The 13952-nt window shown below is 39.4% G+C and overlaps 1 long non-coding RNA gene across 3 annotated transcripts in view; it reads left to right on the plus strand.

Moving 5' to 3' along the window:
• Positions 1–13952, plus strand: part of LOC138749333 (uncharacterized) — a 106399-nt gene that overhangs the window by 31629 nt on the left and 60818 nt on the right. The window contains exons 3-4 of one of the 3 annotated variants that reach the window (XR_011348566.1): positions 1249–1355; positions 4499–4715. The exons of 1 other annotated variant lie outside the window; for it this stretch is intronic. This is a non-coding gene — a long non-coding RNA (uncharacterized lncRNA). Of the gene's footprint in view, positions 1–1248; positions 1356–4498; positions 4716–13952 lie in introns of those variants that run through there. One more of the 3 variants, XR_011348564.1, reaches the window with a different exon arrangement.

The raw sequence follows: 13952 nt of genomic DNA on the forward strand, positions 1-13952 counted from the left end.
AGCGTGCTCACGACATGGTAGAACATTGTGGCATGTGCTGAGATATTTCTGAGGTGAAATTGTGCTTCCACCTGCTCAAACCACATCTGCGGGCGATGGGTCCAGAAGGGAGGAAGCTTGATTGGCACAGCATTAACCTCAGCTGAATCTATGTCGCGGAGAGCAGAAAGACATCTGGGCTCATCGGTGTCACCAAGGCAGTGCTATGCGCAGCTGAAGAAAGCACAGCTACCACGTTGAGGATCGTTAATGACTGCTTATTTGAATTTAGTGTTCGCCCCTTTAAGGGCAGTGCCGATTTAGTCACCACAGGCATTGTGTCATCATAATTGGTGCCAGAGGCACGGGCTGAGTGGGAGGTTTGAGTCAGGAAGAACCCTGACTGCTCCATCTTCCCATGGCTGTCCCGCCATGTGGCATTACACGTGGGGCCGGTTCACCATGAGAGAGTGTGCCGCCACATCATACTATTTACAACTCTTATGGCATGAAGAGCTATGCCATAAGATGGAAAGATGGAAAGATCCTGTTCCACTCACTAGTATTCAGTCATTATGTCATGTTATGTCTTTCCTTAATATAGAAAAGATCAGGTATTCTGCATTATAAGCTAATATTAATTTTCATAAAATTTGAAGTCTTTTTATGAACTATCTTCATGCTCATTAAACCTGTTTACCTTGATCATTGAATGTGTTTTTTTATGTACTGTATATGTTTTTTCCTTCACTTAGTAATGTTTTATAGATTCAGCAAAACTATACTATCCTTAATTTTATGTCAAAACATCCCAAGTTTTTTTGGTGGGGGGGGGGGGTTACAGTTCTTTGGGTTTGTTTTCTTTTTTGTCATTCTGACACATTGTATGGGGAAGGGGCATATTGACATTGTTTTACTTTTGGAAAAGTACTTCTATTCTTCGTATTTGGTAACGTGTTCTCTATACAGTGTGGGTTTGTTCTATAAAACTCAATAAAAAAGATTGAAAGAGAATGGCTTCACTAGTTGTATCGAGAAAGAGGGAATAGAAAAAGGCAAATGAGGAAGTTAACAAAATGAAGAGAAAGTGAGTATTCAAGGCAATAAAAGGACTAAACAAAGAAAGAGGGAGATACAAATGGAGAAAAAGTGAGAGAGGAAGGAAGGTAGACAACATCTCTTTCACCTTTTTCAGAGAGCTACTATCATCTCATTATCATTCTCATGTTAATGTTCTCCCTCTCCTTTTTTGTTTCTGCTTCTTCGCAGTTTGTAAAGTTTCGATCAGAATTTATCCCTTCACGGGTTACAAAGGAATATTTGGATAGCACTAGCATTCAAAACAAAAATACTTTTCAATTCTCTGCAGTTTTACTGTAAGTTACCTGTGAAACTATTTATTGTTCTTAAAGCTTACTGATTTTAAATCAGCCATGTTAAAATAATAGTAACATGATGAGTGATATTTTGAGTGATTTTTTTTCCGTTGGGTATTGGACCTTCTTCATGGATTTGCTCAATGCACAATTTCTTAAACTATTTAGAGACCACAGTGACAATATTGTAACCTGTAGGATTTGAGCTATTACAGTCATCAAATCATTGCAGAGTCATGAAGTCGTAGAGGACAGAAATGAACCTTTTAGCCCATTTTATTTGTGCTGACCTTTTTCCTATCTGCATCATACTATTTTTCTTACCCACAATTGTACCCTTCTATCCTTTGGTAATGTCTCTCTTAATCATTCTTGGTAACGATGCTCCTGGAATTGAGGGAGATTGAATCTTTGTCTGAATTAAAGAGTCTCAAAAACTCAAGCTCTTATATATTAAAGGCATTGCTAATACACTGTATCTTTCTATTTTAAATATTCTTTTATTGAATTTAACATATAAACATACATACAAAATTTTAAGGAAAACATATAACAAGTCATCTCAAATACATACAAGTGCAAAAAAAAATGGAGGAAACTACATTAGACCATTCCTTAATCCACTTGAGAAACAAGTTATAGAATTAATCTGCCTTAACCATGTTGAAACCCATATTTGCCAAATTAATTCAAATAAAAATTGATTAAAATATAAAACAAATAATAATCCCCCTCCCTCTAAATGAAGTTCCTTTGTAAAAGAAAAGGGAAATTGTGGATTGGATAGTGACCTCCAGACTTTGGACTGAGAATCTCCAGAACATTCAAAATTCTTAATTCTTCCATTCATGATAGAATTCTATGAGTGGGTCTCTCATCTTTACAAATTGAAACTTTCTATCTTTAATGTTGTATCTAATTTTCTCCAAGCTTAAATAGGACATTACATCATATAACCACTGTGTATGGGTAGGTGAATAGTCATCTTTCCATTTCAATAAAATTACTCATCAGGTTATCAGCATGCTAAAGGCTAAAACTTTCTTCTAAGTTGCAAACAGAGGTATATCTGGCTCACATGTAAAACCAAACAAAGCAATTAATGGGCATGGTTCTATTTTGATCTTAAAAATCACTGATAAACTTTGAAAAATGTCATTCCAAAATCTTTCTAAATTTGAGCATTCCCAAAACATATGGATCAGTGAAGTTTCATAAATTTTACATTTCTCACATAGTGGATCAATACCTGCATAAAAACAAGATAATTTAAGTTTGACATATGTGTTCTATGTACTGCCTTAAATTGTAATAAGCAAAATGAGAGTAGAGAACTAATCTTCATCTGAAAATGTTATGTTCAAATCTCATTCCCAATCATTCTTAATCCCAGCCATTAAGGCTGATCTTAAATCCAATAAATCACTGTAAATATAAGATATAATCCACTGAATCAAGAACATTAGTATTTGAGATATGAAGAAAATCAGAAACCTTGGACTGAACAAAATGTCTAACTTGTAAATATCTAAAAAAATGTCTGTTTGAAAGATTAAATTTGGCTGATAATTGTTCAAAAGAGGCAGTTATCTCAAATAAAAAGATCCTTATAACTTTCGATACCTAATCTGTACATTCCTTGAAACCTATGTCCAGCAGAGATGACTGAAAAAGATGATTTTCTATAGAACTAGCTAGAGAAAAACTATTAAATCCAAAGAATTGTCTAAATTGAGCACATATTCTCAACCTGTTTCTCATTATTGGGTAATGATATATGTAATTTACTTTCCTGATTACATTTGGATAAGTCAGTGAATCAATCTTCTTGGGTAGAAATGGAAATCAAGCGTTCCAAAAATATTTCCATGTTGACAATTTTAGGATCTATTTTTACCATTTTCCTTTTCTCAATTGACACATAATCCACTAGTACACTGTCAATGGTTTGAAATGCTCAAATTATTCTAAACCTCCTCCTGAAAGCTGGAAGTGAAAAACATTTATACAGTCCAATTATAGCATGAAGTTGCAGAGAAAATTGTTGCATTATTAATAGACATTAATTGATGGTTCCATTTAAATATAACACATAGATAAATAGTGTGAAAATATAAAGATATATTGATAATGGAAGGGTGTTCACCAACTGTAGTTTGTGGGGCATTGAATTTAAAGCAAACTTCTGTGCCTCACTGGAAAATCTAGTCAAAAATAATTTGATTCAAATATGAAACATGAAGGAATTATTGTATTTGTTAGCATGGATACCTCTAGGGGCATCACTTATATCTGCTTTGCCAACCATATATAATTCAAATAACCACATTTTCATCCCACAGAAAAAAAAATAGTAAAATTCTATCCTGTGGATACTAGTTTTCAGGTTCCAGGTCTGGGGAAATAATCTAACCCAGATAAGAAATATTAAATAAATAGCAGCCACCTGATTAAAAAAAACACCTTGAATGTTGTTTTAAATAAAGCTTGTAATTGTAAGTATGTCTGTGTCATTGAAGAAAGGGAAATGTACATAAGTGCTGACATGAATAGGCCCTGGAGATGGCAGCAGTGTGGAGCATAAAAAGTGAAAGCTCTATTCATGGTCACAACTAAAAATATACTTCAGTGCTATGTAATAGGACTGGGGGCTGGGGATGCATTTTCAACTGATCTATACTGCAGAGTTAATATCAGTCCTTAATTGCCAAGTTTCAAATGGATTTTTGGATGGATATATAGGAACCATTGTGTTTCGTAAGATTGTGTGTACACTGGCTGCCATTATTCATCCAATCATTTAAGGAGTCTGTTCTGCAAGCAATTACAAAACCGATAACTAAATTCCCATTGCTTTAGGACTCCTGTGTTGACAAGAGTCATTACGTCCTAATTTTCAGTCTTCCTTAGTTGAATGCATTTAGTTCAATAATTCACTTTAGTAAACCTCTGATCATCATGCCATACTCATCCATCCACTCGCTGGGTTCATATCTTTGAATCTGATTCTTTCCCTCCTACATTTTGAACTTTATTCATGTACTTCTGATCTTCAGCAAAAGGGTCACTTCCTTTCAAACTTGGAAAATGAAAACTGAGAAAGCTTTCATCTAAGTCAAACTTATCTTTCACCTTTGGCACAGACATAAATTGGATGAGCCGGAAATCTGATGAAGCTTCCTTTACAATCTGATCAAAAGATTTAGTTTGGCACATCTGGCAAAGGGGTTCATCGTAACCTTTGCAAGAACCTCTGAATTTGGATGAAGATAAACAGAGATGGCCACTTACTTGCAAGGAGCATTGATTCACTTTTCTTTTGATTTGAACAAATTCAGAGTGCGTTAAAGGCATGTTGTTGGGTCCAGTCCTTGTGCTCTTTATTGATTTTTCAATTAGGATATAAAATATAGAACAGACAGCAAAAGATCAGCCCCTTCAACCCACATCTGCATTGAACATAATATCTAAATCAAACTAAATTTTGCTGCTTGCACCTGATAGATATCCTTCCATTCCCTTCATATTGATGTGGCTATTCAAAAGCCTCTTAAATTACACTAATGTATTTGCTTCTACCACTATTCGGGCCAGTCTGTTTCAAGCAACCATTATTCATTGTGTTAATAATGTTGCTCCGCTCTCCTTGAAACTCTGCCCACCACCTCTCCACTTCCCTAAAAAAATCCTTTAGTCTGTGAATTAGGCAGATGTTCTGGGAATCACCTGATTTCTTTTTAATGGTTATAAACTATTTAACTGCATTTCAAATAGGAAAGGAATTTCAATTAAGTAATTTCTCATTCTTTTAAATTCCACAGAGTATTGTCTGATTCATTCAATCCCTCCTTGCACATCAATCCCAATCTTAATAATCACACCTTTATTTTTTTTTAAATTTAGATATCCAGCATGGCTACATTCCATTTCACCCCACAAGTCTGTGCCATTCAATTTACACCCCATTAACCTACACCCCTGGTACATTTTGAAAGGTGGGAGGAAACCAGAGCCCCTGGAGGAAACCAGAGCCCCTGGAGAAAACCCATGCAGACACAGAGAGAACGTACAAACTCCTTACAGACAGCGAGGGATTCAAACCCCGGTCCGGACCTGATCACTGGCATTGTAAAGGCATTGTGCCAACCATGCCGCCTTTGAATGTAGAGTTATCATTCCAGTGTCTAGGTTTTTCTAAGAAGAAGGTAACATTCCAAAATGAAAATATCTAACCAGGAATGAATTGGATCTTTAATAGAAATAAAGGAGTGTTCCCTTTATAAGTGTTCTTTCCTCTTAAACACCATATTATTGCAGGAGTGGGTGCAAGTCTTTGCATTATCATCTATCTATCTTGCACTATTAGCTATGTCTTCAATCCTATTGTGTTTGTGTCGACGTAGCATATTAAGTTTAATGTTGATAATTAATAAACAGAATGATCTTCTCACTTTAGATGTGATTCTATTAAAATGACAATGAAATTAAATAATACATTGCACCATTGTTTAAAGTCGTTGACAGGAAATGTTTCAATTTATCATAATTTGTATTTGTTAGTTCAATATTCTGAGTGCTTGCAGTACTAAGCAGCTCAATATAGTTTAAAGTCTGCAGTAAATTAATGAAATTAATAACTATTTTGAGAGAATACACATCATAATTTAGTTGTAGTTTATATAAAAGAGTAGTAGTAATGTAGAACATGTATGGTGTAAAAATCCAAAGGCAAAATGTTACAAATGCCAAAGATCCAAAATTGAACAGAAAATATATGCCTCTGTGGAAGAGAAAAAGAGTTGGTATCATTGCATGCTATATGGAAAAGAAAACACTGCTTGAACTGAGAAAGAAGTAACTCAAGGAAGTTGAAAGATGGGTCTGGTTAAGATAATGAATTATGGGCAATGAATACTGTCTTCTGAATGATGGCTAAATCCTGAAAACTGAATTTAAAAAGAGGTACATTCACATCAATTAAAGACATTATTTTGAATCTCAAATAAACGAATATGGAAGTATATTAAAGAACTGTAAATTCCAATGGGATAACTTTTGACATGTTATTGTACAGCCAATGCCTTTTGTTGTGTGTTGATTACCATCAATAAAGGATAATTGTTGTTAGCTTTTACCATGTTAGTTGTCTTAGTAAACTACAACATGGTGAAGTTGTGTGACTTCCAGGCTTTGGCTCATCATGCTTCATCGAAAGCAGGCGAGGAGAAAGGTGAGCTTTCTTATTTACCCTTCATAGGTCAGTTTCCATTAAAGGGCTGAGATATGCCTATGGGGTTAATGCTCTGCTCAAGTTACCAGATGTGGGAACCATGGGAGAGTTCCTCCCTCCCAAGTGGCCATGACTGTGCTAAGTGCAATGAGGTGAAGTTCTTTAGAAATGGGGTTTGTGATCTGGAGCTCCAGCTTGAGGACCAATTGCTCATCAGGGAAAGTGATGAGGCAAATGACAGGACCTTTCCCCTCCCCAGAGTGCATGAATGCAAGGGGTGTACAACTATTAAACTTTAACAACTACTAAAGGATAAAATTAAGGAACTGGAGTTGCAACATGATGATCTGAGGCTTATTAGGGAAAGTGAGGAAGTTATTGACATGACTTTCAAGCACTTGGTACCCCAGACTGGGGGAGTCAGATAAGTGGACTACTATCAAGTGTGGGAGGAAGGTTGCTCAGTCAGTGGAGAGCACTCCAGTGGCTACTCCTTTAGCAACAAATATATTATTTTGGGTGATGTTGAGGAAGATGGCCAGGCTGAGATTGGATCAAGGGAGCCAGCAGTGCAGAATGGAAGGAGGAAGGACAAGGTGGTCATTGGGGACTCCATCATCAGGGGAACAGGGGTTCTGCGCACCCAAGAAGTATTCCCGCATGGTATGTTGCCTTCCAGGAGCCAGTGCAGGATATCTCAGACAGGGTTCATGGTATTCTGAGAGGAATGTGTGAGCAGCCGGACATCCTTGTACAATGACATTGACAAATTAAGAGGAGATCCTGAAGAGGGAGTACCATGAACTAGGATGGAGATTAAAAAGCAGAACCTCCAAGGTCATAATCTCAGGATTGCTACCTGTGCTGCGTATGGGAAGGGACAAAAATGAAAAAAATCAGAAAGATAAATGTATGGCTGGAGGATTGGTGCAGGGTGCATAGATTTAAGAGAGAGTTGGAAAAGGCTCTTGTGGGCAGGGGAGTTAAGGGTTATGGGGATAAAACTGGGATTGGCTGTTGAAAGGGAAAGATCAGCCATGATCCGATGAATGGGGGTGCTGGCTCGAAGGGCTAATTGGCCTTCTCCAACACCTATTTTCTTTTGTCTATAACATGTAAGATGCCACAACACTATATTGTCAATAAGTCTGGGTTGTTGCTGCAACCAAATTATCTCAGATTTCCTGAGACGTTTGCTTTGTTTTACAAAATACCCATTGTATGTGCTCGACTGAAGGATCAGTGACCTGAAGCATTAACTCTTTTATTCTCTGGCAGGCCTGCTGCCTATCCCTAACAATTTTTGTATCTGTTCTGGTCTGCTGAAAAATTCCAAAGCAACATTTTGATGCAGTGGTTAAGCAAAAAGCAATCACTAAAAGGAAAATAAATCAGACTTTTCTTTAGAGTAAGTGCTGTGGGACCACTCGGTGAGTGGGTTTGCAAATAAGCGAATTCAAACAAATTGGCCTGATATGTTGGACATGATGCCTGAAGAAGTTAGCATGATAGGCATCAGTTTGGAGGTATTGCGAAAGTTAAAGCAGTTTTTCTCAGTCCACTGAGGAGCAAAAGGGAAACAAGCTCAGAGAATTGGCATTGGAAGCATCGTCTAGTCTTTGTTGGTGATTTGTTGCCTGATCCTTTAATCCATGCTCAGCTTTATTGTAAGAGGACAGGAGGCGAAAGACAAAATGATCAGGCTAGGAATGGGGTGGACAATGCAAGTAAAAGGTAACCTAAAGCTCGTAAAGAGACTTGGGAACTGACTGGATGAAAAAAGCCAGGAAGTGTTTTAAATGACTTCAGATCCAGGTTTCAGTTGAAGTATCTTCTAATCAGTAGTCGAATAAATCACAATGTAATGATATGATTGTATGTACTACAGGCACAGGTTGGCCCGCCCTCCTGATGACATCCTCTCCTAGACTCCTCCCCTGTGACCCAGGCTGTAAAGGTCGAGTCTCCTCTCCTTCCCTCATTTCCCTAGCTTGGACCCAGGCCAGCAGTCTCGTGTGTAATAAAGCCCATTGTTCCCCTCAGTCTCTGTCTCTGTGATTATTGGGGCAACTGCTAGTGCCCAACACACACAGTACTGTGCTTGTAAAAAAGACTTTGTACAAGAATTTGCACTGAGAACAAGAGAATGCTGTTTCTTCGCGTTGTATTTGTACAAATGGATGATAATAAACATGAACATTTTGGGGGTGATGGGGAGGAGGACGAAGGAAGGATTCAAGTTTCTAAAAAAGCTTAATACATTAAAAATAAGCACGAGTGCAGTGGCACAGAATTAATGAAAGGGTGAACAAAATACAATCAAAGGTATGCAATGGAAGATAAAATTGAAATAAGTGAATATTTAAAAAATATCAAAGCTTATGGTTCTTTGTCTGAAGGCATTCAACCTTTCCAACATGATAGGTTGGCACCACAAACAAAAATAAATGATTTTTATGTTATTAGATGTCCAAAGAGGCAAAAAGAAAAAGAAGAAAATGGGATAAAGAAGTTAATCAGGGAAGTTATTAGCACAGATTAGATTCAGTGAATTGTGATGTGGGGTCATTTTGGGATGGAAATTGAGAATGGTAAGGAAATAAGGTAAATGTGGACAGATATGGGCTTAAAATGTGCCTCATGATAGGTCAAAGCAAACATAGGAAATGTCAAAGGCCTATTAGAAAGGATTGATAATTATCCTTCTTAATTTTAATATACACCTCAGTCTGAAATGGTTCCACAGAGAAGGAATTGAGGAGTGTTTTTATTTTCTCTTAGAGCAAAACATTTCTCTTGGAACTTACCAGGTTGTTTTAGATTTGGTTATAGAACCATGGAACTCTGAAATATTACAGCACTGAAACAGGCCCTTCAGCCCTTTTCTACCTGCCCCCAGTCCTTATCCCTCCATATCTCTCCCATCCTTGTACCTGTCCAAATTTTTCTTAAATTTTAACATTGTGCATTCAGCTCTTCAGATGACAGCTCATTTCACAATCCCACCATTCTTTGTGTAAAGAATTTGCCCCTAATGTCTCCCCTAAACCTCTTCCCTTTTGTGTCCTTTAATATGTATTTCACCTAAAGCAGTAGTTCTCAACCATTTTCTTTCCACTCACATTCCACCTTAAATAATCCCTATGCCATTGGTGCTCTGTGATTAGTAAGGGATTGCTTAAGGTGGGATGTGAGTGGGAAGGGAAGGTTGAGAACCACTGCTCTAGACCCAATATTATTCAAATATTTTGCTTGAGAAAAATTGTCATTGCCCATTTCCTTTAGAGTTATGAAATCATGCCTAGAACCCTTCCACCAGCGTTGTCTCCGCTCCATCCTCAACATTCATTGGAGCGACTTCATCCCTAACATCGAAGTACTCAAGATGGCAGAGGCCGACAGCATCGAATCCACGCTGCTGAAGATCCAACTGCGCTGGGCAGGTCACGTCTCCAGAATGGAGGTCCATCGCCTTCCCAAGATCGTGTTATATGGCGAGCTCTCCACTGGCCACCGTTACAGAGGTGCACCAAAGAAGAGGTACAAGGACTGCCTAAAGAAATCTCTTGGTGCCTGCCACATTGACTACCGCCAGTGGGCTGATATTGCCTCAAACCGTGCATCTTGGCGTCTCACAGTTCGGCGGGCAGCAACCTCCTTTGAAGAAGACCGCAGAGCCCACCTCACTGACAAAAGACAAAGGAGGAAAAACCCAACACCCAACCCCAACCAACCAATTTTCCCCTGCAACCACTGCAACCGTGTCTGCCTGTCCCGCATCGGACTTGTCAGCCACAAACGAGCCTGCAGCTGACGTGGACATTACCCCTCCATAAATCTTCGTCTGCGAAGCCAAGCCAAAGAAGAAAGAAGGTATGATTAAAACTGTGGTTTTCAAACATTTTCTTTCCACACACATGGCACCTTAAGCAATCCCTTACTAATCACAGGGGAACAAAAGCCTACTTCCATTTACTGTGCACCCAAACAGCATTCTTCTCCCATCAAAATTGAGCCTGTATTTTTTAGCTTAATTAGAACTGGCAGCTCATTCCACACTCCCACAACTCTGTGTGTGAAGATGTTCATCCAAAAGGTCACATTAAACTTTGCCACTTTCACCCCTAACCCATGTCCTCTCATTTTTGTATAGCTTAACCTCAGTGTATAGCTCACTTCTACATTCCAGTGAATAAAATCCTAACCTGTTTAATCTTTCCCTGTGTAATGGAATATTTGGGAGATAAATTGGTAAAATTAGAGTCGGTTTCATACATACACACACTTTAAAACAGATCTTATTTGAAATATTGAAGAATTTATATTCAGTAATTTTATAGAAACTATGGAAAATGCTGTGCATATTTCACAAGTAGTTGTTAATTGAAATGACATAATTAAAGTAACAAGCAGGAGACACTCTGCCTGTTAAAAGCTCTTTGCAAGGGTTTTGACAGAGTGCTGGGTTTTTGTTTACCTAAAGACAACAGCTTGACTAAGAAGACTAACTCCTATTGATTGCTGGAGAAGGTCAAGGGCTTTGCAAGTAAGAGAGTCACATGGGCAGTTGGAGAGGGAGAGAGAGAGAGAGAAAGACAGCTGAATCAAGCAGGAGAAGCTTGTTGGAACTGAAACAGAAAAGCTCCACAGTGGCGGATGGCTAAAAGTGCTATCAGTCTGATGTTTCTATTGAAATAAGTGGAACAGAAAAGAACTCTGTGATAGCCTGAAAGAAAGAGCTTATCATCTGGAGAATCCTGATGGGGCATCAGCAAGACATTGAGGTGACTAATGGAGGAACCTCCATTATAGAAATCCTGGAACAACAAGTCTCTCTCTGCAAACCCTACGAGATCCTTCCTGAGCAGTAAACATTTACCTTTTGAGCACCAAAGCCTGGTGAACTTTATGCATATTAAATTCTGTGCACATTATAAGAATCGCCTGCAACCAGAGAACTTGGAAGAAGTAGAAGTCAGATTGAACTGTGAACTTAAGAACTTTTGTTAAATTTACACACATCACATACACATGTCCTTAGAATTCGAAGAGGGTTAATTTGGGTTTAGTTAAGTTAATAGAGATAAGTTAAAGTTTGATTCTGTTTTCATCTTTAAAGATAATTAAAAACAACTTTTGTTTAAGTAGCTACTTGTTAGTGAATGTCTATTGCTGTGGGGTTTTGGGGTCCTTTGGGCTCGTAACACCTGTAACTCAGTTTGTCAAGTCCCAGCACCATGTTAGTAAATCTTCTCTGCTCCCCTTCAACTTTATTGATATATTTCCTGGAGTGAAATGATGCAGGAATAGTAAGAGATCTTGTTGTTGAGGATGCTATGGGGAATTGTGATATGTGCAACATAGAATACTGATACAGAATGATGGCATAAACCTCCTTTCTAAGTCCAGTGTTGTTAGCATAAAGAGGAGCAATTATAAAAGTGTGAATGAAGATTTGTCTTGATTGGATGGTTAAATCAGCTAAAGCCAGGATAAACAGTGGCAAGTCTGTTTCACAGTGGGAACACAGAGTTTCATCCATCTGGACACTGCCCACAAACTCTCTCTCTCTGTCAGACGTACAAGTGGCAGAGCCTCAATGGCCACAAAGGATCAATCTGCTGAGACCACGAGTTTTGTTATCCATCATTAACAGTGGGTGTGGGTGGGAAAATATTATGATAATTTCCATTTACTTGTGATGCCACAGCTCTGCACGCCAATCCTCCTGGGCCTTGACTTTCAAAGCCAGTTCAGAGTTTGACGATGGTGTTCAGAGGACCACAACTGCCTATAACGATATACAACCCCCAACTCATGCCCCCCTCCCCAGCAGCTAGCCCCTGCCTGCAGCATCTCCACCATCTGCATACCCCCTCTGTCATTATTTTAAAATCTGACCTCAGACTGCGTCCATTGCGACAAAGAGTGGGCACTATAGCACTGAGGACAGGGCATTTATAAGGTCCGAGGTTCAGCAACTCCTGTCGGATTGGTGGGGGTCATAGCCCACAGTTCCAGCCTGTGGAGGTCAGGGGCAAGAGTAAAGCACAGATGATGATTGACTACAGCTAGATGATCAACCGATTCATGCAGCTGAACGGTTATGCCCTCCCCCGGATTGATGACATGCAGAATAAGATTGCCCATTATAGGGTATTCTCCACTACTGACCTGAAGTTGGCATACCACCAACTGCCCCTTTGTCCAGGAGACTGCCAATATAAGGCTTTTCCACTTCCTTCAGGTGACCTTCAGAGTCACTAATGGGATCTCCATGTTCAAGTGGGAGATGGATCGGATGGTAGATAGACATAAACTGGTGGCCACTTTCCCCTAGCAAGACTAGGTCACCATCTGCGGCCACGACTAGCAGGACAATAATGTGAACCTTGCAAAATTCCTCCACACAGCTAAGATCCTCAATTTGAGTTACAATAAGGAGAAGCTCTACCTGCTTGGTCCTCCTTGGATGCATTATGGCTCATGGTGTCATTGTCCCTGACCCCGACTGCATGAGTCCCCTCATGGTGCTCCCTATCCCATACAACCTCAAGACACTAAAAGGGTGCCTGGGGTTCTTTTCCTACTATGCCCAATGGGTATCCAACTATGCCGATAAAGCTTACTGTTGGTAAGATCCACAAACTTCCCCTTATTGGCAGAAGACTCATTCAACCAAATCAAAGGTGATATTGCTAAAGCCACAATGCATGCTGTGAATAAATCCATCCCATTCCAGGTGGAAAGTAATACTCTGACTTCATGCTGGCCACCACTCTCAACCAGGCAGTCAGGCCAGTGGTATTTTTTTCCCACATCCTCCATGGCCTCAAGACATCGCACTTCTCTGTTGAGAAGGATGCACAGGCAATCATTGAGGCAGTACACCACTGGCGCCATTATCTGGCCTAGAGAAGATTTAAGCTGCTAATGGACCATTGAGCTGTGCCCTTTATGTTGAAAACCGAACTACGCCGTAAAATCAAGAATGATAAAATTCTGATGACATCCTGTACCAGCCAGGAAAAATCAACGACACCCCCCCCCCAACCCCCACATACGCCCTATCCTGGGGGATGTGCACTAGTGCACATTTTGGCCGCTTCCAATCCCTCCACGACGACCTCTGCCATCCTGGAGTCAAGAATCTGTTCTATTTCATAAAAGCCCGGAACCTCCCATACTCCATCGAAGATGACAGGCCTCTTACCAGACACTATTAGGTCTGCACGGAATGTAAACCGCGCTTCTTCTGGCTTAACAAGTCACACCTCATCAAAGCCATGCACCCCTTTGAATGACTCGATTTCAAGGGGCCCCTGCCCTTGTCCAACAGGAATGTTTATTTCCTCAACATTATAGAC

This window comes from Narcine bancroftii, chromosome 1 (genome assembly GCF_036971445.1).
Source record: "Narcine bancroftii isolate sNarBan1 chromosome 1, sNarBan1.hap1, whole genome shotgun sequence".
In the NCBI taxonomy this organism is placed as follows: domain Eukaryota; kingdom Metazoa; phylum Chordata; class Chondrichthyes; order Torpediniformes; family Narcinidae; genus Narcine; species Narcine bancroftii.